We start from the raw sequence: 23,932 nt of genomic DNA, 5'->3' as shown, positions 1-23,932 counted from the left end.
TTGATTTATTTGGTTGGTGATCTTAATATGATCACATTAGGGTTTTAGAGCATCTCAAATACAAGTAATAGCAATCATCATGGCATATCAATCAAATGCACAAGTCCTATGCATGGTGCTATATGCAAATTAAAAAGTTTTTGTTGGTTTGAAATTTTGCTTTCTGGAATTCTCTAACTTTCTTTTTATTGAAATTTGGGGTGTTACAGTGTGGCCGCCTCGTGGCTCCTCTTCATCTCTTCTTCGGTGTTGTGGAAGCCTCCGTGGAAAATAAGACCGTGGGCTTTTGTTTCGTCCAATTCCGAGAATATTTCCTGTGTAGGATTTCTGAAACCAAAAACAGCAGAAAACAGGAATTGGCGCTTCGGCATCTTGTTAATAGGTTAGTCCCGGAAAATGCATAAAAATGATATAAAGTGTGAACAAAACATGTAGGTATTGTCATAAAACTAGCATGGAACATCAGAAATTATAGATATGTTGAAGAAGTATCAGTCTCTTCGTGCCACGCCTCACCGGAGTACATGCTCGGAGCTGGGGTACTGGAGAGGACTTGCCCGCATCGCTAGCGTCATTGTTGGCAACACATCTAGTAGAGCGCCTGCCGGCCTCGACGCCCAAGACCTATTTGGTCAATTGCGCGGTACGGTCCCGACGCCCGACGAACTTTTTGGACGCCATTTTCGGCCATTTTGCGCCAACTTGACTAGCCATTGATCCACTGTTGATGCCCGGTAGATTGACATCAGGCTGTCGCTCGAGAGGCTCCGCAACGAATGCATTGACACCTCTTCCGACGAGATGTCGCACCTCATGGTTTTTGCGGCCTCTATCCTCCACGAGCACCATGCAAAGACGATGTCGGTGTATCGGGGCTCGACAAAGGGCTGCTCAGCCAACTTACTGATGGCTGCAATGAACATGGATGAGACTTTCAATGTGAGTTGGTTGAGCCAAACCCTAGGGCAGGAACCTGGAAGGGGTTTCTGAATTTGAATGTTGAAGTCTTTGGCAGCAACATTTTCAAACGCATATAGAAGGATTTGATTGATCATTAGTGGACATTGGCTGGCCATAAAGAGAATGATGAGTAGTAATCTCATCTCGTTTTATTTGTTAATTATGAACTATACTCTATCTATTTTCATGCATGGAAATGCATGTAGACTTTGGCATTTATTTAGATGTAATAATGCAGTATTTTGAACCTCTATTTCTGTCGTTTGTATGGCCAATTTGTTTCATATATACGGCGAGTGTTTCATACAAGATCACTAGTCGAGTTAGAACGTTGTATTTGCTGACATGGCAGGTGGTGGACCCGTTTCGGTTCGTGCTAAGAGAGGGAGGACACATAAAAGACATCCAACGACATGATTCAAACAAACCGAGTGTCATGGACAGACGCGATCCTGGCATAAATTTACGCTCGAAATTGGAGAGGTGGACACGGTCCGCGTGTTCGTTTATCCTCTCTCTCATTCGTCCTGGCCAAGCACACCGGCCCACACATGGATTGAGTATCAAGCCAGTGTTGGGCGTGCTTCATGAAATTTAATAGTAATACATAAGGGATTTGCTACAATTCTTTTAATTTCCTATAAGTTTTGCTTGATTTTTTATAAGTTTACTACATTTTCCATTAGTTTGACTACATTTTCAATAATATTTATTGCATTTTCTATTAATTTAAAACTATCCAAAATAAGGTGTAGTTGGATTTACCCCGCCCCAAACAGCCTAGTGAAAGACACAACCTTATTTTATATCCGCGGACGATCTAGTAACATACTTCCCCCGTCCATTAAAAAGAGCAGTGCTATACGTACGATTAAATTGTACGACAGTTTGCTACGATCAGACCCATATCAGCGTCTGTCAGCGGGTGGGCCGGATCACGGGAAGTCCCTTCCTGAGTCTGTTCGTACAGAAATCGTAACCATTTTATCGTACGTGAAGCATTTTCGCATTAAAAATGCCTTAACTTTGGTAAAATTTGGATGCATCTAGACCCATTTTAGTAGCTAGATAAATCTAAATTTGTTCAAAATTAAGACAATTTTTTATAGACGGAGGAAGTAACTAACATTGATAGATCTGGTATCCTAAATGAGTTGGCCGCTAAAGATGCCTTATAGCTTACTCTCTACTTGACCGGAGTTGAACACCGCGCGCAGAGGGAAGCATGCAGGGTTCTCCTCTCCAGGAGCCTCGATCGTTGCAGGTAAAATCATCATGTGGTTAGACGATCTCGATGTACGACCGGTTAACTAAGCAGGGATATACCGGTTCGAGAGGCGAGATGGCAGCGGTGCATGTCGAGCGCTCTGTGGACAGAGCATCACCGCTAGATTCTTGCGCTCAGACGAGACATTCAACTCGGTCGTGTGGAACTGGAAGGGATCCCAGCTTCCGAGTGTACGGATCGCGTGTGGAACTGGAGCTGGACAGGCACCCGTTTGCCGTCTGCCCGTCTTCCCTTTCCACGCGGACCACGATGGCACGGCACGGCTGAGAGGATACTGGGTCGGGTCGGTCTCGGTGATGTGCGTGCAGCGTGCCGCGTGCTCGATACAGCTCCGACCAGGAGCATATGCAACGCGCGCGCACGTTGGCTCTTCGGTGTCAGTTCACATGCGGCCGGCACTTCGACTTTGAGCACCACATTCACACACGGAAAATCAAATCTGATCTCGGGTGCATATGCACCCGGTATGTATAAAACATATTTCCAAACCGTAAAAAATTTAGGAAAAAAATTTAGCATGTAGAGGGACATGTTCTATGTGTGCACGTAAATTTTCACCTAAAACCAACATTTTTTGTACCCTGTGTAAAAAAGGCAAATAATGCCTCAAAAAATAGACTATTTTAGCACCTAAGATTTGTCTTTTTTGCACAAGGCATGAAACATATCGGTTTTTGCTGAAACAACTTTGTAAGCATGTAACATGTCAAGGTATACACAAAGAATTTTTATTTGTATTTTTCTAACATTTTTAAATATATTTAATACGCGTTTCAAATAAAGGGTGCATATGCACCCGGGTGTAGAAACACCCTGTCCACACACACACCCGATGTTTTGGATAACTTAAATTGCGTGTTACCGCATTCAGATGAAAACAGCTAACTTGTTCAGACTACAGTCACGGAAACGGCAATTGTACCGTTGTTAAAAGTAGAATTGAATGATAAACAAGAGAAATGATTCAACTAATCTATTTCATTGATGATTCACAGCTTATATACAATGGGGAAGAGACGCGGATATGGGTGATGTCTGTTCGAAGAGGTGTGAGAAAGAGTTGTGTCTGTTGACAAACTAACATAGAGAATTACATTAGGGAGAATTACATTAGGAAGGATTATCCCTTTAATTAACCTATTAATTAAATTCTAACGCTCCCCCTAATCCTTCCTTGTCCCTCTGCTTGGTCATCTCTAGAATCATCTTTGGAATCATCTCCTCTAAAAACACTTTGAGAAAATATGAGAAGAGTAGTGTGTATGATATGTTGCTAAAACTTCTTAAAAACTCAGCGGAAAAATAAGGAGAAAATGGTGCTACATATAATGGTTGGATATGATGTTAAAACTCCTTCGAAATCCAGTGGAAAAATAAGGAGAAAATGACACATCATATAATTGGTATTGTCTCTTTGTTAACTCAATATGAGAAAAACATTGTAAAAGGAAAAACTCAAAGAGTTTAGAGAACAATATATGTCGTATATACTTTCCTAAAAAACGGTGGGAAAGACAGAAAATATGACATATCATGTTGTGTTGATATTACCTCATTAAAAATCTTGATGAGAACCTGTATAGTAAACTCATAAAGGGAAAAGGAGTGTAATATGATGATTTGAACATGATTGATTCAGGAAGATACTCTCTCCGATTCTTGCAAATTTGGAAGCCGTCACATACCATTTCCATAAAATACTTATGGAATGTTGAAGTTGATAGAGACTTCGCGAACAAACCAACGTGATTGTCGCATGATTTGACTTGCAAGATATTTATTCCCCAACTCTTCCGGAGTTCATGAAGATAAAACAATTTAGGGGCAATATGGTTTATGATATTGCTCTTGATGTATCATGTTTGCATCCATGCAACACAAGCGACATTATCTGTGTAGATAATGGTTGATGATTCAAGATAACCAATGCCACATGACTTATGTATGCGGTTTATCATTCCGTAAAGCTACACGTGTTGACGCGGCTTTGTATTTCAGAATGATTGGTAGGTGTAGTCACCGGAGTGTCAATTCTACCAAGTTGGTACACATCATCAGGATTATACAAGTAGCCATTATCAATGTATACTGATGATATTGGAGTACAAATTTCTCTGAATTTACAAATAAGTCAAGTAATTAATGTGGTGCATTGGAGATATCAAAATAAATTCTTGATTCCCAATTAATTGTGTTGGTGGGTCCAATGGCACTGAGATATGGAACTTCAAGTTCCAACATCCCTTCTACATCATCCCGTTGTTTGAGTGGATCTTTCTCTACGTCTAGAGATCGAATAACCGACATGGGAGATGGATATGACTTTTCCATTGTAAGTTTCTCCAATAGTTATAATATAGGCAGCTTGGTGTACCATAATACTTGAGTGAAGTAGCTCGATTTTTAATATCAAGCACTGTTTAGACCAAATTCCTCATCTCGAATTCCGTCTTTTAGATGATCATGTGCTTCGTCATTGCAAGAGTAATCCTTGTGTATGACAAACACACATGGGTAATCATCATTGTAGGAGTAATCCTTGTGTATAACAAACTCACTACATCGGTTATACCAAAATACACCGACAACAATAAGCCATGTTGTGACTTATTAAATTTACACAATACATGTCGCATTTGCATTTCGATTCGGATTGAGATTCCATCGGAAACCATACATGTCCAAATCTAGTGATCCACATGGATATGTAGTCACTACATCCATCAACTGCATAGATAGATGATTTTGTACTGCCAATGATATAATGTATCGGAAATAGGATCTCACTCGCATCTGGAGATTAGGTCTTAGATCTCTGCGTAAATCTGACCTTGTGCTACAAGACTTGCTTTCTCACCACCTTGTTATCTCATTCTGTTTCTGGAAGAGAACATATTGAACCGCATAGGGAATTCATTTGGAGGAGCGAGGCAAATTCTGCTTGGATTGCACCCTTCGATTGTTTCAGTCCAAGCAAGTGGTTTACACTCTGCCATGGCCATGGTCTTTGGATCTGAATCATTATGAACGATGTTTGCAATCATACAAGATAAATATTGTCGACATTTGCAGAATTTAATCATATGATTCTCGAGAATCGATATAGTTGGAGAATATCTCAAGCACTCATGATAATTCTTCATGATTTCCCAATACGCGTGAGTCCGAGTCGTTCCGATGTCCTAGCCAGTGTGTGCAAGCTGAAGCTGGGTTGTGGAGGTTTCCCTTCCACTGGGTGTATACTACCCCATAAGGTGTTAGTCAATGCTAGGTTGATATGCATTTACTGATTAGAGGATTTCTCCTCCTTTTACATTGTTGCTTGTTGGAAGCTAGATCCTGGTTAGACGCCGTACTACTCCTCCTCTTTTCAGAGATAGGGAGTTGAGTGGTTTTTATTGGTACCTCCACTCTTTCGGGCGCATTTATAGTCGGATTAAAGGATTATATATCACCTTTTAATCAGTAAATAAATCTGGCAGGTTATTTGCAAAGTGTTGCAAATTTGTGAATCGTAGACGTATAGTTCAGATTCTTGAGAACGTGAATATGGAGAGGAATGTGGAGTTCCAAAATGATTTCCTGGAATTCTATTTGGTACTTGAAATCTCCCCCTAATGCCTGGAAATATCCATCCTTCAATATTTGCAGTCAACGCACAAGGCTGTGAACATATCCCTTATGAGAAATTCAAGGTACTTAGTGATTGACGGAGATCTGTACCCCACATAGATCCCTAATATGTGGGCCTATGATGTACGTTACAGTGGTGAGATCGGTACATGTGAAGCGCTTCCGAACTAACGCGGATGGGAAATGCTCATAGGATTTCCACGTATCAATTACAGAGGGGAAGTACTGCAATATGCAGTTAGTTAGTCGGCGGCGTGTAAAACCGCATGACTCCAACGTGAAATTGGTAAATTTCAACTCATTAACAAAGGTCATGCAAGGAGCCTGATCCTCTTGCTCAGATATTCAACCAACCTTTCTGTATGAACATATGTGACAAAGTGTTGAACTTCAATCTTCGAAAGCCATGCAATAATTATTTGAGGCACATGAAGAGAATTCTAGATCATTATCCATTTGAATTGATTGTAATTCATTTTTTAGTCCATACAATGGTTGGATGAGACCACAAATATCACTTCGAATGCATTCGATCGAGGGACTTAAGTGGTCCACCTTTGATCTTGAGGTATATGAGAACCTCAAAATGAGCTACATAACTGATGACTGGGAAAACTTAGCTTCATGCAAATCATGACCAATGGAATTGATTTTATAGGCAACATGTCATACGGGTTGGTTGTACGTGTAGTACAATACAAACAATAGAGAGTGTACCTTTTGAAATGCTTGTTCCTCATCCATTGGATTGGCTCCCACAGAAATCTATGTATCGAATTCAAGAGTTTCTGGTATGGAATTTTTTATCAAATATATAGAGGACATCCAATCTTAGTTATATCAGAGTGTTGATACAATATATATCTGTTGCAACAACTTAAATGGACATGAATAAATCAATCACTGAGGTGATAATGGGACTACTCAAAGTCTCCAAACATGTCACTGATGCATACTCAATCATCATTTTCTCCGTGCCCATAGGGTCCTTTGACCGCCGGAGAGGCATGGTGTTGCAACGTCCAGGAGGAACGTCTTGCAAAAAACTAGCTCCATTAGTGAGGTCTGGATGAAGGTTGAAGTGAGATCCAAACCTTTTCCCTTAAGGTTATTTGCATGCCAGCGATTGCTTTTCTCTTTTGTTAGCGGCATGATTCCAGCCGGAGGTGGATCCTTCGGGGCCTGGATTGCACGCATTATCCATGAAACGCAAGAGTGATCTTGATGGTCATGTTCCATGTAGGGTAGTTGTGGCCATTGACGGCAAATGCCTCAAATCCTTTTTCGGCCATCATTTATTTATATGGGTGAACCAAAAATTATTAGTTTACAATTGGTAAATTAAAAACCATCATGGTTATGTTGTAATGAACTTTTCAAAATTAATAAAGATTCAGGGTGTTGGCTTAAAATTATTAGTGTGAACCTCAAATTGTTAAGTACGATACTTTGTAGATAATCTCCAAAATAAATTTTGGAGTCCGTCTCGTAGCACTAGAGAGTATAATCTGATAAAATCAGTAGATACTCTCAGTTCTAGCGCCTTATGTGATGAATTAATAAAAATGTATAGGAGATTACTTAATAGGGATTTCTATTTTCGTGCCCTCGGGTCGTTAGTTGTACTCAGTTTTCCCCAGCCCCTTAGTTTTTCCTCAGTTTTCCCCAAGCCTATGTCTGAAACCCGCAAAAGGAGCTCAGACGGAAGGAATCCGTTTATTTGGACGTTCTGTGCTGACGTGTTGCGCCGCGTCGTCTGTGGGGCCGCGTCGTGTGGGGCCGCGTCGCGTGGGGCTGGTAGAAAGGGACCGCGTGGGACAGGACGAGAAGCGTTTGGTTGCACGTGAGCAGGAGCTGGGTTTTGTCTCTCTCGGCCCAAATTGGCATTTTTAAGAGCACCTTTTCCCCTCTTTCTCTCTCTGTCTTTTTCACCAAATTAGTATCAAATCTAGAGAAGCTTCTATTTCTGTCTTTCTTCAATATGGCAGCAAATCTAGTAGCAAATCTCTGGGGTTATTTATGCCTTTTGGCCCTCGTTTTTTGCCCAATATGGCAGCAAATCTAGTAGCAAATCTAGAAGCTAGTATATGATAAATTCACAACAGCATAATCACAAAACTAAGTATAATACATAAACTGCATACAGCAGCCAAAAGCAGGCAATAACAAACTAAGCTGAAAAATATACAAGACGCACGCAATGTATGGACAACAAGAAGATTAGGATGAATGAATTTGTTCTTCATTCCTCCTCATATATTTCTTTGTCGCTCCATTCGTGCATTTCCCCAAGGAAATATTCATTGAACTCCTTCCGTCTGCAGTGTGCGGCCAATACATCCTCCAAACGGTATGGCTTGTGTTCATTTCTCATACCGTAGCTTCCTATTCTATCCACACGTACTGGCCACTCATCCCAGGCATTTGTATCATGAGAGTACTCTCTGATATAACCCAAATCCGCGTAGTAGATAATGCCAGGTCGAAGTGTCGGGTACACTCTGGTGTCGACGGAGATACACCGGATATAATTCACGAAGAAGGCATTACTGCCAATGTTACTGACCGGATGGAGAGAGCGGCTCTGAGTGTTCACACGGTACACCAAAGGTTTGCCCGCCAAAGCCTCGCTGACCAACAACACAAGCAGCAGATCACCATCCGACTTCACAAGGTAGAACTTCTGACGTCCAAGTTCTGGAAATGAAATTAGTGTCTCCATCTTGACAGTGCTCGCGCTACCTGTCACAAGCTAATACATTGGTGCACACTATTCTTAGATCTCAAAATTGTCCGCATGACTCTGCATACAGTTCACCATTGAACGGGGTAATGCAACGCAGACAATGGTTCTTGATCGAAAATCTTCCTTCTCCCCAATCTTCATTTATATCCTTAGTTGGAGTGCTCTCATCGACCCAACCAATTTCCGACGGGTAATGTGCGGCAACGAAGATCATAGTCGGGGATTTGATAACAGCGACTGATTTCAGAAAAACAGATGGCATCTGCGCCTCAAACATAGTGTTCGATTTCTTTGTGAGTGGGTTCAGCAGCCGTATCTTGTGCGGCGGGTTCTTCTGGGCAAGCACGATGACACCACGGCAAAAGCCGACGAAGTAGTATCTAAAATATATTGATGAAGATAACATTCAGCACTAAGATGTGTTTAAGATTGAAAATAAAAAGGTAGATATGGAGGAATTTGAACCTTGTATGAACTTCCGATAGATCTATGGTGACGTAGCGTGATGTGCCGAGTTGGAGGAAGGTGAACTCAGTGACGCGTGGAAGGGCGTGGTGTAGCATGATCCATTCGTCCAGGTGCACGTCGGGCTCAGGCAAACCTGAGCGCCAATTTCTACAGACTTGCCTCATATCAGAGTAGGTGTCGGCGTACTCCTCGTTCGCCCGATAAGCATTGGCCGATCTTGTGAAGTGGTCCATCAGCCGAGAGAGAGGCCCGGTTCACGGAGGCGCCGCGCTTGGATGCGCCGCCCTCGGAGGCGACGCGCTCGGCGGTGGCGCGCTCGGTGGCGACGGGCTCGGCGGCGACGGGCTCGGCGGCAACGGGCTCGGAGGCGACGGGCGCGGAGGCGGCGGGCTCGGAGGCAACGGGCTCGGAGCGACGGCCGCCGGCACATTCTTCTTCTCCATCGCCGGCGGGGGTAGCGTGCGTACGGCGGTTGGGGTTTTCGATTTGGAGAAGTTGATGGGACGTGAGAGGGGTGGTTTCGTGCGTGAGCGAGAATGAGACGACTGTGTGCAGAGGGAGGGAGGGGCTTACGCGTCCTAAATGCGACCCGCGTCCTACGCGTCCACTATTTGCACGTCTGCACCGCGACACGCGTCAACAATGGCACGTCTTGCACTTCTGCACCGCAACACGCGTCCTCGGGTCTAACCCTGGAAATTTAGATATACTCGGGTATACCCCGAGTCATATACTAGCATTTTTTGTGTGCTCAGTTTTCTCCTTGAGTGCTAATGCGGCTAGTGTAATATACTCAGTTTTACCCTCAAGTGGCTGGTCAACAGAGAGTCAACAAATGGGATTAACTAGTTAAATGAGTTATTTAATGTGCAAAAAATTCCGAAAAAGAGTGGCACTTACTCATGGAGTCTTTACCACAAATTGCCACTTCTCAAATCATAGATAAATCATAGATAAATCAAGTTTCACCACAAATTGCCACTTCTCAAATCACCTAGTAGCTATGAAGGTGCATGGTTTTCCATAATAAGCCCTACCCAAAACAGCTTTCCCCAAAACATACTTTGTCTGAATGAGGCCATAATTTTCACACTCATGTAGATTTGTATTGCAAATAGTTTGAGGTAGGCCAAGATGGGTTTCATTATACAAAACACGCATTTTCCATTTTTTAAATCTCATATTTGAATCCCTTAGTCTGTTTACTACTCACTTGCCCTTGGTTTCTTGATACTACTCAGTTTTGCCCTCTCCCTTCACAAACTCTCACAGACGCCCAACATTGCCCTGATTGGTCTAGCCCATGTCACGCGGATCGTGCCCGCCGATCGTTGATCGTATGATCTAACGGGCAGGATAACCCCTATCTCTCTCTCTGGTGGGGCCACCACCCTCTCTCTCTCTGTCGTCGGTTAGCTTCACGCAAAGTTTGGTTTTACGCATTATTTTTCACGAGCTAAATTATAAACTCTTTTTAGGCATTACTTTTCACGCAAAAAATGATAAACCATCACCGATTTGTTGTAGCCATTACTTTTCACGCAAAAAAATGATACACCATCACCCATTTCGTGTACCCATTACTTTTCACGCAAAAAATGATAAACCATCACCGATTTTGTTGTAACCATTACTTTTCACGCAAAAAATGATACACCATCACCCATTTCTTGTAGCCATTACTTTTCACGCAAAAAACGATAAACCATCACCGATTTTGTTGTAGCCATTACTTTTCACGCAAAAAATGATACACCATCACCCATTTCTTGTAGCCATTACTTTTCACGCAAAAAACGATAAACCATCACCGATTTTGTTGTAGCCATTACTTTTCACGCAAAAAAATGATACACCATCACCCATTTCGTGTACCCATTACTTTTCACGCAAAAAACGATAAACCATCACCGATTTTGTTGTAGCCATTACTTTTCACGCAAAAAATGATACACCATCACCCATTTCTTGTAGCCATTACTTTTCACGCAAAAAATGATAAACCATCACCGATTTTGTTGTAGCCATTACTTTTCACGCAAAAAATGATACACCATCACCCATTTCTTGTAGCCATTACTTTTCACGCAAAAAATGATAAACCATCAACGATTTGTTGTAGCCATTACGGTAAATGATAAACTATCACGAATTACCATTTCTTTTAGGCATTACTTTTCACGGTAAAATGATAAACTATATCACGAAGTTCCATTTCCGTCAAGATAGTCCGCATTACTTTTTTGTTGAGATATATACCCCCACAACGGTCATCTCCTCCTTAAATTATTGTGTAAACCCCCACAACGGTCACCTCCTCCTTAATTTATTGTGTAAACCCCTACAACGGTCATCTCTCCCTTATAAACACCCACAATGGCCATCCCTTGTGTCAATAGGTTCTGCCTCTCTCTTCTTCGTTCACATACACTTGATCATCCATTGCCATGGCTTCCACGTCTCGGACGCGGAACGGAAGGGGAAGGGGAAGGGGAAGGGAAAGGAGAAGGGGAAGGGGCGGCCGGGGTGGTGGATCATCATCATTGCCACCACCACCGTCGTCAACACTGCCATTGATCATAGAGGAGTTCTTCATCGTCATCTATGAAGACCCTTTGGTCAAGAAGGTACGTATGCGTTCCCACATATATGATGCATGTGATTAATTATGGGCATGTTCTAAAAAACCTTTAATTTCAAACGATCGGCGCTCGATCTCTTTGCAGGCACTCCCAAAAAAGTTTGCGGACTATCTTGACGGCCAGGAGCCAGCTAAGGTGTATCTGCGAGCAGCTGACTGCGGTCCTCGTCTCTGGGCCGTGGAGGTCCTATTTGACGGACAAGGCCGGATGTATCTCGACAAGGGCTGGGAGAATTTCGCCATCGCGCACGGTGTGGATTTCGGCTGCTACGTACACTTCAAATATGAAGGCGATGATGTGCTCACAGTGAAGGTGTTCGACGGAACAATGTGCAGGAAGTACTACTACTCAGACGATGAAGATACTGACGATGAAAGTGACGACGACGTGAAGCCATGCATCCATCCCCTTTAGAGATCTAGCTATTTTCTATATATTTAGAGATCTAGCTATTTTCTATATATTATGCACAATGTTTAGCATAAGAGTCACTTTAAATTAAGCTACGAAAATAGTCACTGCCATGAGGTGGCGGCCCACAGAGCGGCTCTATATTATATTCTCTAAATAAATAGACAACCCACGGTCATTGGTGCATGAGGCTCCATGAGCGGCAATATATGATTTTCTATAAATAAATAGACGACCCCACTGGTCATTGGCCGCAGCGGCCACGAGCGGCAAATATATGTCTTTTCTGAAAAATAGACGACCCCATGGTCATTGGCTGCAGCAGCCCCTCGTAGCGGCAATATATGACTTTTCTGAAAAATAGATGACCCCATCGGTCATTGGTGCGGCAGCCCAATACAACGGTCCCATTTGTCGGCACGAGACGGGTCGAGAGGAACCGCCTCTGTGCGGCCCACCCGTCAGTTAACGAATGCAGTAAGGCCTCTGACCTGACGGCAACCCTCCCGTCCGAGCGTCTGTGAGGGGTTTCAAACTAGAGGGAGGGGAAAACTGAGGAAAAACTAACGAGCTGGGGAAAACTGAGCACAACTAAGGACCTGAGGGCACGAAAATAGAAATCCCTACTTAATAAAGCAATCACGGCAGTGAAGATAATCTGCAATGCAGTAGATCCGCACACTACCTATGATCCCAAAACATCAATTTGAAGAAGCCACTTAAAAAATTTCATTTGTCAATTCGTGCTCTATTAAGCCAAAGGCTCAATTAAGACGATGTACTGGTTCTTATTTGCAAGAAATTTTAAAGAAAATCTCAATTGCAAATAATAGAGGTAAACTATGTCAACATGAGTAGAACATGAAAAAAAATTACACCATATCTCTATTCAAGAATACATGTTGTACTCAACAAAAAACAGTATTGAGAAAAGAATACTGAAAATACAAAGTTCTATTCATGCTGAATACTGAATCTTTGTTTATGCTAGATGAACAATTCGCAGTGCCCAGAATTTCAGGCTTCATGTACGAACGTGGCATAGAATATCTATGTTTAGCCTGTTTTCCAAATTCTAGTGAAACGAGGGGACTTATAGCAAAATAGCCGAAGAGATAAGATTCTCTAACTTCTCCCGTGTGGTTTCAGAAAGGAGGAATTTCCCATACGCAGCAACCAGTGGTCGCTATGGGCGGCCGCGACGCGGGAGGTCGCACCGGCCTCTGGCCACCGCCCGTGATAAGCCGCGCTAGAGGGTCCTCCCGCACGGAGCCGGCCGCTGCGGGGAGCAGCATCGCCAGGTGTCGCTCCGCCGCCTCGGGTCGGACGCTGCTGGGAGCCGCGCCGGCGCCGTTAGCCGGCGACAAGGGCGGTTTACGGGGGCGCGCGTCGCATGGCCGCTGGTCGTAGAGACCAATCGCGCCAGGAGGCCGCGGGCGCCGAATCACCGCAAGGATGAAAACGCGGAGCCGGCCACCCCCGTTAGATGTAGAGCTTAACTCCAGATTATTTTCTCTCGAAGTCGCTCAGATTAGAGCGTGTTGATAACATGTTAAAAGTAGAGTTGAGGGACAAACAAGAGAGGCAACAAATGATTCAACTAATTTATTCCATTGATGATTCATAGCATATATACAAGGGGTGGGTCACGTTTGTTCGAAGAGGTGTGAGGTAGAGTTGTGTCTGTTGACAAACCAACCAACATAAAGAATTACATGAGGGAGAATTATCCATTTAATTAACCTATTAATTAAATTCTAACATGATCCAATAGAGTAGCTCACATCATGAAAATGGAGATGTGGGCCAGGGCGAAAACAGAGAGCTACCGGATAGTGGGACACGAGTTACGCAGCCTGCGTGCTGCTATAATTAACTATAAAAACAAGTACGTGATTATATTTAGATGATTAGTTTTGCTGCAAGGGTTTTCGTCAGGATCTATGGTTTACATGGAGAAGTCCTACCTAGACACTACGGATGTGATTGGTTGCTCGCGATAGCCTTTCTGGTATACATTGGGTCAAAAAATGGACGTTTGATAGGTCACAACAAAAAAGATTTTCTGCACAGCATGGTTCTCAAAGTAGCCTAGACGCAGGTAAAACAAGGTCCAAGAGAAATACTCGATTCGACTGTTTTAAGCTGGCTAGGCTGTGGCGAGCGTGGAAGTAGGCCCTTCGGAATTTTACCACTAATCTACATCATTTTATTCCTCTCAGATCTACAAAACGGTGGGTTAATTTGAAATATGTTGTACACGAAAAAGACATGTATTGCTGCTATGAATCAATTCCTATGAATGGTTCTTAGTTTCACCGAGTATTTGAATGGCAATTTGTGCTCTCTTCAAAGCTTTTTAGCCTAATTTAGTTAAGATTTTCGCATCCCTTTGTGCATTTCAAAATTCATTCGAGTAGTAGCTTTATCATACCGTCGCGCACGACTTTTGTGTTCATAGTTTTTCATTTTGACATTCGTACATGAGTACATTTACGTATTTTTAATAGATTGTATGAAGTTGTAGATCTACTTATTTACGAAGGTCGAAACCGAAAACATTGAACAAGAAATTAGCGTGAAATGGTGAGGTGAAGCTACTCCCAGAAAGAAATTTGAAATGGTCGACCGTGTGTGAAAAGTTGACAAAGTTCGTCCAAAAAGGGCTCGAAAAGGAACACACAACCGAGTTTGAAATACTCAACGAAACGACGAACCAATCAAGGGAGTGGAATCAAAACATCGAGACGCATCTTTTTCATATAGATCTTATCTCGAATCGATGAATGGTTAGGCGAATTAGAGATGATTGTGATTGAACTAGTTTAGTTAAGCACAGCCCTCCTCAACTTGCAACATACCAATCGTACTGCCTCCCGTTTCACCAGCCGAGGCCAAGTGAAATTGCTAGCACCCAATCGTAGTGTTAAAGTTGAGCCAAGTCACGTTTCTACTCATACGGTAGCTGTCAGGCCAAGTTCCGTGTGACGGCACGAAAGAGACAAAATGGTTGCGAGCAACCAATCAGGCCCTACAAAACTATCCTAGCGTGAACTATTTCCTGCCGCGCACATCACAGATCTGCCTAACCTACTATGTATTGACCGGCTAGCTTCTTCTGGGCTGGAATCACCCCTTTGATCAATCAACGCCATATGAGTATATGACCAACCATTGTTCGTAGCCACCCGATCTTACCAGTACCCACCCGATCTTACCAGTATTAGACTATGTCGTGGGTACACCTATTTATCATATTTACAACACGTGTTGTCATACGTGCGGGACATATATGTCGTTTTATTCGAAACATGGTATAAATACAGACCCTCGTAGATATGCATGCATTTTTTTCTATAAACCCAAAAAGGCACGCCAGAGACACAACTGCATCTCAATGTATTGCACTACGTCACCTCCGACCATGAGGAGGCACCGGCCGCGGGCTGCGGCCCGACCAAGTTGGTACATGCACGTGCAGATTTGAAACGTTGCTCGCATGTTTTTTCTTTAATTCCAAATTAGACTGTCAACAGAAATATGAATTACATGTCACATAAACTAATGTGAACCCAACTGCATATTGTCAACGAAATTTTTGGTTAAACTTTTTATTAAACTATGAAACGGCATAATAAGTTGTTATAGAGGGAGTAGTTAAATTTAATAATGTTTAGCTTAGGATAAGACTAAAGTTACACTTATTTGTGAATGGAGCTGAGATGGCACCTATGGTATGGGTATGGGTAGAGCCACCCCATACACATCTTCACCGATCTTACAAGTTACGTACTCATACCCATAGTCGACATTGGATGCGTGTTTTTCGTATACGCATCGCCTCACACGGTAAATGGGTACCTATAGGTAAAAATACATGTGTTTACGACAGATCAAATCTCTACTATTTAAAAAAGATGAGCATGTTCCGTCATCAGACGGTACGTCGTCTGCTTCGTCGCGCGTCGTCCATCGCACAGCGCATACTTTAGCATTTTAACCCCTTAATTTATGTGAAATCAACCTGTGGTCCTAATCCCCTCACAACTCCTGCTTGCACGCCGCTGCTCCACCTTCCTCGCGCGTGGCCGCCGCCGCTGGCCTCCCGTCCCGCACGAATAGGAGGAGCATCTCTTGTCCACTACCGCTCCGCCGGAGACGGCACTCCCCATGGCGGAAGGATCCTTGCAAGAATCCATGGCTGCCCCGCCGCTCTACCAGAGATGGTTGTCCAGATCCACCGTCCCCGGCGCCAATCGCCTCCACGCTCCCCACCACCCAGCACCGGCATAACCTTAGCCTCCATTCTCACTTTCCATATCCTTAACGCGTGACTACTGTCGCCGTCGTCCTCGCTCGCAGCTGCCGCAACTAGAGGCGGAGGCGCTGCTGCCTCCACGCGATCCAACGCTGAGGCCACCACCAATCCTCACGCTTGCCCCACCTGTCCCATGGTTGCAGATGGTCAAGCCGTCCATCCTCTCCCGTCACGGTCGAGTACGCCAACGACATGTCCGGCTCAGGCTTCCCCCTGCATATGTTCTGTAAGTTTTGAACAATTTTACAGCCACCAGCGTTTCGACTTTCAGTGTTGCATTTGTATGTTCCTTCAGTTGAGCTGTCTAAATCCATGGTCGTCTAAATGCTTATTCCCAACCAGGGCTGCTGCCGAAAGGATAGTCTCCCTAATTGCAGAACTTGTTGAAAACGCAGGTGGATTGGACTGTCGAGTGAACGGTTATTGCAATATGTAGGTTACACCATTGTATTTCAACAGATATATACTAATTATATCCTATCTGATGTTGCTTTTGTGGATTACAAGTTATGTTCCGATATATGGCTGCACGGTATAGAGGACCCTTTGGTTTAGGTAGCTTTGTCTTCTTGACTTCTTATACGGCTTGCTTCTGATACCAGAAAGTCACATTGTGGAGCCAATTGAGAACAAAAAAAGTTGCATTGTTTTGGGGTAATATAACTATGTTTATTTGGTATTGTGGAGCCAATTGAGAACAAAAAAGTTGCATTGTTTTTGGGTGATAGAACTGCATATCTATTTTTGATAGATTATTGTTGATGCAGGACAATGGGAGTAATCTCTACAGATCTGTGTTGTTTGCACTGCAGTTGGAGCCATATTTTTTTATCCTGGAAAACGGTATTGTTACTATGTCTTCCGTGAGCAACAGACCAAGCTAAAGGACATCCAAGAGATTAATATATAATTTTCTCAAGAAGAATAAGAAAAGATCAGATCAAGTAGCATAGCTTGCTTTCTTAGTCCTCCCAAGAAAAACAATTCAGTAAGTTTAGGTATGAATTCTATTTACCTTATTTAGCCAGTTTCGGGTTTCACATGCTTTTTGAAGGGATCCTGATTAAATTTCTAACCTATGTTTTGTGCCCTGATTATTTAATTTATTTCTTCAAGGTGTTCAACCTGTGTGTTTTAAATGAAAGATGATGTGACGAATTTCCACAAATTCATTTAGGTTGATTCTGTAGACGGGCAAATACCTCATTAGTATTTAGGCGTGAACACATTTGTACTACTTCCATCTGACAAGATATTAGTATTTTCCTTTTTTTTCCTTGTATTAGAAAGAAACCAACGAGAAGCAATGACCAAGATTGGATGCATGGTGAAATTTTATAGGGAATCTCCACAAATTCATTTAGTTGTTTGCATAATGAATTGATTTTGTAGACGAGCAAATACCTCATTAGTATTTAGGCGTGAGCACATTTGTACTACTTCCATCTGACAAGATATTAGTATTTTCCTTTCTTCCTTATATTAGAAAGAAACCAACGAGAAGTAATGACCAAGATTGGATGCATGGTGAAATTTTATAGGGAACAAAGAAAACACAACCATATTTGCTAGCAAATCATGCCAGTTTATATATGGTCGTGGTTCTCCTAATGGTCGATGACTGTACGTATTTACTTGAATAATTAGGATAATGCTGCATGGCTAAACCAATTTACTCAGTGGCTTAGGGGAAATCACTCCTTTGCTTAAGTTAATTTCTGCGCCTGTCTTGCGTACAACATTCTCTCTCTCTCTGGTGGCATAAAGGGAATTTTAACGGAGTTGTTCAGGTTTTGTTTGATGAGGCTGTGACAAGATGCTTATTGTACTTTTTTTTTGCAAGTAATATCCACGGATTACCATTTACGTACATGCTTTCATTTTGTATTTCCGCGAGTATTTTGGTTTTGTCTCTCACAGGTTTCTGGTGTATATCACTTAACAAATATAAATTAAAGTGTGAATAGAGAACTGAAAATGTGGTGATGCTACCATTAGAGCATATACTATTTTTTTCTTATATATGCAAACAAACCAGTACATATATTAATCTGTACATGGATATATGGGGATCCATGAACCGTGCTTTTAGCCCCAAAACTGTTGATGTATGCTGATGCAGCAGAAAAGATTGTGCTGAATCATGTTAAAATGGATGAGTGTTCTCTTAAAAAAATCCGTCCGTCCAACAAATTTTCATCGGTCCAACGAATTGGGCCTAGACGCAAACTACCAATTGGGCCTAGAGTTATTTTCCATCTTGTCCATGCATGTTCCCCTCCCTTTAAATTGCAGGTTGTGTAAACTGAAGCCTGGCAGGAAGCTAATGTATAGTATTTGGTACCAGATTTCAAAAAAGCTAATGTGGGACCAAGCTAATTCTGTAAAGAAGATAGCTTGCAAAGATTATGATTAAGCTTCTAGCCTGGGAGTGACAGTTATGTCGTTGTAGTGTGCTTAGCTATTATAGGCAAGTCAAATGAAGATTGCCTGTAATGCATTAATAGTTGGGAATGTATCTATTAGATCAACTCTGTAACATGCATTGCTTTGTGGTGGAATAAATAACTTGTCAATATATGGGTCTTCTCAGTTGAGTACTATGCAATGCTTTGTGGTGGAGTAAATCAGTGGTTACTGTTGTGGATGGGTGTTGCACAAAGATTGACTGGAAGTGTGTAGAGAAAACATTACATGATAGCTGTATATTAATAAATAATATGAGATGACAGCTGAAATCAGACCTAAAATCGAAAGACTAATTTTCTTTTATCAAGCACATCATCCATAGAGTTAAATATTCGAGTATATCGTCTATCTAATAATATTCTATGACAACATTCATACATATGACTTTGTTGTGACATGTGAGACAAAGATGCATTTTCACTTTTGTTTCCCTACTTTACCACTTGTGTAGGCTTTCCATGAAACTGTCCCACCTGAGCCATATTTTCAAGATTTAGCAAGATTTATTTTATTTAGTGCTTTTCTCATGTAGTTTGATAAGTGATTTTCCCATGACATATTTGTAAGGCAAGTGATGAGGTTTTATCTTACTTTTGCGGGGATTGTTTGTTGGTAGAACATGTAAGAGGATTCAAATTAATGAAATGATATAGAGCGATCCAACCAAAAAATTATGGTATACTTTCAAACCAAAAAATTATGGTATACTTTCAAACAAAAAAATTAGACATGTCGCGACATATGGGCATAATTTTGTTTTATATCTCAAAGTGTATGTTTAGTGACGTAGTCTTGATCATGTCTATGTTCTAACAATAAAGTTTGATATGCACAAAATTTAAAAATTACATGCTTGACCTACGTGTAGAACCGCTAAATCATGTATGATCCCATTGCAACGCATGGGCATTTTACTAGTTGGGCAAAAAAAATCTTGAACAACAACATGTAACTATAATTTCTGAACAACACAATCATCAACATACTTATGAACAACACCATATTATAAACAACATCACTTACCCATAAACAACAAAACATTGGGATGTGATCACGCAAAGAAGATATGGACTTCAAGGTCAGACAGGATGTCGTCGTGGTGAACGAGCAGATGCCATGGGATGGCTTAAGTTGGGGCCAGATGGACGCTAGAGGATTCGGGTGAGGGTTTTGGATTAGATTGGATGAACTTCTGGGTGCTTTCCTCAAGAACTAGAGGTAGAAGAAGAAAGACACAAGGAAGAACTATGCTCTAGATCCTTCTCTTCATTGATCTCAACAGGATACAGGTTTGTGCATACAAGGTTTTCTCTCTTCACCAATCGTCCCGTGTATGGGTGTGCCCCCTCTCCTTATATAGGGGAGAGGGTGGCTTACAGAGGAAGAAACTCTAATGGCATCTTTGACTAGACAAACTACTTTACAAAGTTACTTTAATCATAAGTGACGCCGGGGTCTTCTTTAATCAGGGAGGCTGACGTCCTCTGGCTTCTTTCAGCGTCATCTTCCTCTTTGGCGCCAGGGCTTCGTTTAAAGTTACTTTGCTTAGCTCATCTTTGTCCTCTAGCTCTGGAGAGAATCTTTGACTAGTCTTGCCGACATGATCTTCTTACCGGTAGCCCGGTGTCTTCTTTACTCGGTTCCGGTATACCCCTCTTGGGGATACCGGCTTAGCTTTACCTAGCTAAACACTTAACTTTGTGCTCCGGTATAAACATTAAACCGGTATCTTGATGGCTCAAACCATCCGGTTTGGCATGCCTTTGGCATACCGGGGGTCACCCCCCCAACATTAGTCCCCGAAGCTGGTATAGTCCGATGGATTCTATCCAACGGACCATGCCAGGTTCCCATATCTTAAGGTACCGGTTTAATCTTTCCAGTGGTCAGGTTAAATCCAGGCATCTTTGCCGGACTCACGTCTTCTCTCTCTTTGCAAGGTATTTTCCGGTATCTTATTCTCCGGTATCTTAGACATTAAATCTCTCCTCGGCGAAGTCGAGAATTTCTCGGGTACAGTGCCTGTCAGTGACATGCGCACTGTACCTGACGCGCCAGTGTCAGGGGTCACTTCCCTTCGGCTTCTGCGCCTGTATTAACTGCGACACACCGGATCCAGGTTGCCGTTTCGGATCCGTGCGGCTTCCCTGTGGCTTTCTATTTTCCGCGCGTGTATCCTCGCGCCACGTGGCGGCCCACGAAGCGAACCGCCGCGGCCCAGCGGTTTCCAGCCCACTATCTCTTCTTCCTATATATGGGGAAACTGCTCCTTCTTCCTCCTTTCTTCGCATTCCCAACTCTCACGCGCGCATAGAGCTCCTAGCCCTCTTGCGCCCTTGCCGCTTTCGTTCGTCGCCAGAGCTCCGCCGCCCGGCGAACTTCCGCCGCTGCTCCGTCGAGCCTCGCCAAGCTTCGCTGCACGGAGATTCCTTGCAGTGCACCTGTTGCGGCCGCACCGTTCGTGCTCCAACGACCCCTTCTCCGCTTCCTCGTTGCCGGCCTTCCTCAGCAACTTCGAGCTCGACGTCCCACCGGCGAACTTCTCCCTCAGCATCTCCGCCGCCTCAGGTTAGGCTCGATTCGCTCTTACCTCTCTCTTCTTTGCTTTTCAGATCTTGGGCCGGTAGAATATTTACTTCCTATTTTCTTTTGCTTTTTCTCTTACTCGTAGATCTTCACGCAAGGGTAGATCTTGGGAAGTCTGTTTTTCCGGGTAGATTCGTATGTCTAGCGAAGAGTCTCTTTCCATGTCATCCTCTAGTAACCAACAGAGCGAAGCTTCCGACGGGCTATGCGCTGATCTTGCCCGGATGGAAACCGACGCCGGCAAAGATCAAGGGGCCGGCAGCTCTAGCCAAGCCCCTGGAGTAGATCTATCCGGTATCACACGCGGAGCCTGGAAAGGCTCCGACATCACGCAGTATGAGATCGACTGGCTCTACCGGTCTAGAAGGATACCGGAAGGAGTATCCTGCCGGCTTCCCGGCGACGAGATCGAACCGGTACTCGGACCCGGTGAGTTCGTCGTGCTTCTTGCTAATTGCTTTGTTCTTGCTGATTGCTTTGTTACGCGTACAGCACGCGTCCGTTGGGAACCCCAAGAGGAAGGTGTGATGCGTACAGCGGCAAGTTTTCCCTCAGTAAGAAACCAAGGTTTATCGAACCAGTAGGAGCCAAGAAGCACGTTGAAGGCTGATGGCGGCGGAGTGTAGTGCGGCGCAACACCAGGGATTCCGGCGCCAACGTGGAACCTGCACAACACAACCAAGATACTTTGCCCCAACTTAACAGTGAGGTTGTCAATCTCACCGGCTTGCTGTAACAAAGGATTAGATGTATAGTGTGGATGATGATGTTTGCAGAGAACAGTAGAACGAGTATTGCAGTAGATTGTATTCGATGTAAAAGAATGGACCGGGGTCCACAGTTCACTAGTGGTGTCTCTCCCATAAGAATAAATAGCATGTTGGGTGAACAAATTACAGTTGGGCAATTGACAAATAAAGAGGGCATGACCATGCACATACATGTTATGATGAGTAGTGTGAGATTTAATTGGGCATTACGACAAAGTACATAGACCGCTATCCAACATGCATCTATGCCTAAAAAGTGCACCTTCAGGTTATCATCCAAACCCCCTCCAGTATTAAGTTGCAAACAACAGACAATTGCATTAAGTATGGTGCGTAATGTAATCAACAAATACATCCTTAGACATAGCATTGATGTTTTATCCCTAGTGGCAACAGCACATCCACAACCTTAGAACTTTCTGTCACTGTCCCAGATTTAATGGAGGCATGAACCCACTATCGAGCATAAATACTCCCTCTTGGAGTTACAAGCAAAAACTTGGCCAGAGCCTCTACTAGCAACGGAGAGCATGCAAGATCATAAACAACACATAGATGATAGATTGATAATCAACATAACATAGCATTCACTATTCATCGGATCCCAACAAACGCAACATGTAGCATTACAAATAGATGATCTTGATCATGTTAGGCAGCTCACAAGATCCAACAATGATAGCACAATTAGGAGAAGACGACCATCTAGCTACTGCTATGGACCCATAGTCCAGGGGTGAACTACTCACACATCACTCCGGAGGCGACCATGGCGGTGAAGAGTCCTCCGTGAGATGATTACCCTCTCCGGCAGGGTGCCGGAGGCGATCTCCTGAATCCCTCGAGATGGGATTGGCGGCGGCGGCGTCTCTGGAAGGTTTTCCGTATCGTGGCTCTCGGTACTGGAACTATTATCGACGAAGGCTTAAGTAGGCGGAAGGGTAGGTCAGGGGGTGCCACGAGGGGCCCACACGCTAGGGCCGCGCGGCCAGGAAGTGGGCCGCGCCGCCCTGTTGTGTGGCCGCCTCGTCGCCCCACTTCGTATCTCCTCCGGTGTTCTGGAAGCTTCGTGGAAAAATAAGATCCTGGGCGTTGATTTCGTCCAATTCCGAGAATATTTCCTTACTAGGATTTCTGAAACCAAAAACAGCAGAAAACAGCAACTGGCTCTTCGGCATCTTGTTAATAGGTTAGTGCCAGAAATTGCATAAATATGACATAAAGTATGTATAAAACATGTAGGTATTGTCAATAAAGTAGCATGGAACATAAGAAATTATCGGTACGTTGGAGACGTATCAGCATCCCCAAGCTTAGTTCCTACTCGTCCCGAGTAGGTAAACGATAACAAATATAATTTCTGAAGTGACATGCCATCATAATCTTGATCAATACTATTGTAAGCACATGTAATGAATGCAGCGATCCAAAGCAATGGTAAAGATAATGAGTAAACAACTGAATCATATAGCAAAGACTTTTCATGAATAGTACTTTCAAGACAAGCATCAATAAGTCTTGCATAAGAGTTAACTCATAAAGCAATAAATTCATAGTAAAGGCATTGAAGCAACACAAAGGAAGATTAAGTTTCAGCAGTTGCTTTCAACTTGTAACATGTATATCTCATGGATAGTTGTC

General features: G+C 43.1%; 1 long non-coding RNA gene across 2 annotated transcripts; it reads left to right on the top strand.

Annotated features, from left to right (window-relative positions):
• The first annotated feature begins 16,102 nt into the window (after positions 1-16,102).
• On the top strand, positions 16,103-19,074 carry LOC127308201 (uncharacterized). Of its 2 annotated transcripts, none has more exons than XR_007856346.2 (2): positions 16,103-16,692; positions 17,234-19,074. It is a non-coding gene; the product is annotated as an uncharacterized lncRNA (long non-coding RNA). The 2 variants fall into 2 exon arrangements; XR_007856345.2 differs by having other exon boundaries at positions 16,809-19,074.
• The last annotated feature ends 4,858 nt before the right edge of the window (positions 19,075-23,932 follow it).

Source organism: Lolium perenne, chromosome 6, assembly GCF_019359855.2.
Source record: "Lolium perenne isolate Kyuss_39 chromosome 6, Kyuss_2.0, whole genome shotgun sequence".
In the NCBI taxonomy this organism is placed as follows: Eukaryota; Viridiplantae; Streptophyta; class Magnoliopsida; order Poales; family Poaceae; genus Lolium; species Lolium perenne.
This window is presented reverse-complemented; position numbering and strand designations above follow the sequence as displayed.